This window comes from Salvelinus sp. IW2-2015, unplaced genomic scaffold (genome assembly GCF_002910315.2).
Source record: "Salvelinus sp. IW2-2015 unplaced genomic scaffold, ASM291031v2 Un_scaffold3781, whole genome shotgun sequence".
In the NCBI taxonomy this organism is placed as follows: Eukaryota; Metazoa; Chordata; class Actinopteri; order Salmoniformes; family Salmonidae; genus Salvelinus; species Salvelinus sp. IW2-2015.
In genome coordinates, this window is record NW_019945055.1 from 14975 (window position 1) to 19111 (window position 4137).

Sequence of the window (4137 nt, forward strand, 5' to 3'; positions counted from 1 at the left end):
AATATGCTTTTGCTCTGATAGTAAAAAGGAGGTTGTTCATTGGAAGCACAATAAAAAAAGTTAAGGTATTTTATAGACTGAACTGCTATGAACCATGTATACTGTCTGGTGGACCGGCCCAACAAAAATAGATTCTTGACAGTGAAAAAGACCCAACACAGGTCAGCCATACTGTATCACATGGTACCATAGTGGATTGTGGTTCACACCTACATTCTTACAGCGCCCTGTCATTCCAAACCCCAGCCTGCTCACTACCACCTCTAAAACTGGGGTCGGCAAGTCACAGCAAGCTGGGACTTCCACACTGGGGAGAGAGGTTGGTGCGGGTCAGAGAAGCAAGGCAGACCAGATGGGAAAGCTTAGCAGCAGCAGGATAGAGAGACAAGGACTGGAGGGGGTCAGCCGTAGAGTCACAGTATTTACCAGGACAGTGAATTATGATAATGAGGAGGCAGGTCAAGATAGAAGCTACTGCAAGGAATGAATTGTCCCCAGTAAAGTGTGTACAGACATTTCAATGGGCGGCAAATCTGTGGCAATTAACCGTACACATTTTCACTGGACAATGTTTTTGTTCTTAATGATCACATGAAATGGAAAAAGTAACAACTCGTCTTAATACAGTATGGTAAATACTTGGAGAAAAAAAAAAKTCCCTGAACTGTTCACATCTAAAATGTACCTAAATCAAGCCAATCATGATTGAGTTTATAATCAGTTATAATTTAATTGTAGTTTCAAGTAACTTTTAATAATATTCTAATTATAACATTAAAGATGAAATGTTTTGTAGGAAATAAAATCCTATATTCTTACAATAAATATTTTAGATCATTGGGGCAGAAGTAGAGAACGTAGACAGCTGTCTGGTATCAGACTCTTGACACGGTAACAACATGAGATCAAGTGATCGGCTGGTTAATTCTTCTGGGTTTTTGGTTGCAAGCAAGTTTATTTTYACACACYGGTGCAAGTGATCTCCTGTTAGTAGATATGCAARGGACCCAGCATATTTAACAAGGCTAAACAGAACCTAGATCYGCACTCCTACTCTGAGAKGCTGTATGAATATGTTCAGTGAAAATCTCCTCAGTGATCTGATACTGGATGCTCTTCTCCATTTCACGGTGTACTTTGAGAACACGACGGCCATTGAAGATGACAGGTATTATCTAGCCATTGTCTAAAATGTCTCAGGATCAGTAGAACATCCAATGTCACATAATGGCCCATGTAATCAACCCGCTCTTCAAAACAAAAAACCCAGTCCCAGCACAGCCTAAGCATTGTGCAAGAAAATGGGTCAGCCAGCTTTCTTTTTGAACTTCCTCTGGCTTTAAAAAGCAGTGGGTACCACCTTCCCAATGCGTTCCATTTCATCTTCGGTCAATTGAGGCCTAGCCACACCTCACTGGCATGCTACACTGCTCATGCCAGCAAAAGCCATGTGTCCTGATAAGTTCCTCCAACACATAGGAGAGAATATTATAAACAGGCAAAGAAACACAGGTACACTATACAGCAAAAAGGCCATCTAGGATTTAAAGTGAAGAGAGATGTAAACAGGTGGGCAGTCAGTGAGTGTTGATTAAGCTGAAACCCGGTGCACTGTCTATGGCCCGTGACGTGAACAGCAAAAGGGGTGAGGGAGGAGCGCCGTTCTCAACACTCAAACAGTAATCTGCACCGTTTTAGGCATGTTGTCAAGGCAGCAGCATGGTGCATCATTCAGAAACAGATTTCCTATCAAATATATATATTAAATATATTTTTTTTAACTACACTGAACAAAAATATAAAGGCAACAATTCAAAGATCTCACGAGTTACAGTTCATATAAGGAAATCGTTCAATTGAAATAAATTAGCCCTAATCTATGGATTTCACATGACTGGGAATACAGATATGCATCTGTTGGTCACAGACGCATATGGGCCTCAATACCTCGTCACGGTAACTCTGCATTCAAAATTGCCATCAATAAAATGCAATTGTGTTCATTGTCTGTAGCTTATGCCTACCCATACCATAACCCCACCATGGGGCACTCTATTCACAATGTTGACATCAGCAAACGCTCGCCAACATGACGCCATTCACGTGGTCTGCGGTTGTATAAGCTGTTTGGACGTACTGCCAAATTCTCGAAAACTGAGGCGGCCTATGGTAGAGAAATTAACATTCAATCTCTGGCAACCTCTGGTAGATATTCCTGCAGTCGACATTCCAATTGCACGCTCCCCCAAAAATCTATGCATTTGTTTGTGACAAAACTGCACATTTTAGTAGCCTTTTGCCCCCAGCACAAGTGCACCAGTGTATGATCATGCCGTATAATCATCTTCTTGATATGCCACAACTGTCAGGTGGAGGATTATCTTGGCAAAGAAGAATGCTCACTAACAGGGATGTAACATTTGTGCAAACATTTGAAAGAAATAAGCTTTTTGTGCATATGGAACATTTCTGGCATCTTATGAAACATGGGACCAACACTTTTCATGCCTTTATATTTTTGTTTGGTGTAGTTTATTTGGGAGTCAGATGAAGCATTTATCAAAATCAATAACTTTTGCATGCGAAAACAGAATCCTACTCATTACTCCATGTGTTCACCTACGTCTCCTTTGTTTTGAGACAACTTCAGTGGCCAGAGCTGGGCACCTGGCTCACGCCCAGGTGGCAACCGTCTTCAAGACGAAGTAATCACTTTTCACCCAATGCAAACTTCTCCACCAAGGCAACCCGGGCCAGATAATCAAATCACCTATCAGTGACAACCTAGGCCTGGCATTTAAAGTAAACCCAAACAGCAAGGTCATATTGAAAGGTTAACACACAAAAAACTGTTGAGAGTGAGGGCAAATATGTCCTACTGAACTCTTTCTCAAGTTCTCAAAATCACAACTGACCAAGACAGAGTAGCTCATTCTCATCTGGACCAAAGCTCATCCTAGGCTACTGAGCCAGCAAAGGAATTTGGTAATTACAAGTCAGTGAAAGTAAAGACGGGGGATGGGAGTTGAGCAGTGCAGAAGGCCTGGTAGTGAAGGTATCCGGTCAAGGTACAGCGTGTTAACATTCCTTGGCCTCTAACCAAAAACAGCGATGGCCCATGGTGTAGGCCGAGGGCACATGCATGAAACCACTGACTGCATGCTGTCGGTCACACATGGCAACCAATAAAACTACAAACGCCAGTCATTGAACTTCACTATGTCACTCATAGAACGGTGACTGTATGAAATGGACTGTGTAGACGGCCAATGAGCCGGAGAATGTAGATTAGGCTTGTTAACTCACTCACCATCAAGCGTTTCATTAGCGACTAGATTGGCTACACGCGTGTTAAAACGAGGGGTTGATTTCTTGATGATAAAAATAGCTGATTTTAAGATTAAGATGATCAAGATAATGAAGGCCTAAACAAAGTTTGACATCATTGGCTGGAAGACGTTTGGTAAAAAAAAAAAAAAAGTGTGATGGAAAAATCCATCAAACATTGGCCCGTAACAGTTGTTGATGCACTCAGCTAACAAGATAGAACAACTTGATTCCGAACAACCATTTAATTGTAAATTCTGAATTTAGATTAAATGAATACAAAAGTAGCAAACCTAAGCGCCTTGAGTCAAATTGCCCAAGAAAAGCTAAAGATCACACGATGTGTAGCTTTGCTGACTGCGCGCACACAACGATGGTAATTTAGGGGACCAAAAAAGTATCGTTAAAGTTTGAGCAAGGATTGATAGGCAACAATTTGTGGAAGGAATAAATTGACACTAGTAAATTAAACTGCGAGTAAAGTTACATTGAGCGTTTGTGAACCTGGTAAAAAACGTCTCAAAGGATTATGGTCTCCTCGCAAAAACTCACCTTTAAGGCTCAAAACTGTCCTTCTGTGTTCAGCCTTAATTCCCCTCGCAGCCTCTCCAAATTACAACAACTGTTCTTTCTCCTCCGCGGCTCTTTCATAAACTACAACCCCCTCTTTTTTAACCCATTCGGTGATTTGTGGTACCATGTGACCCCTACATCCATGTCGGGCCCCAAGCACATTCATGCAGGACAAAAGAAGCGTCCGAAATCCCTTTTCTCCTCCTACCATACTCTACGTAACCCTGCCCCGTGTAG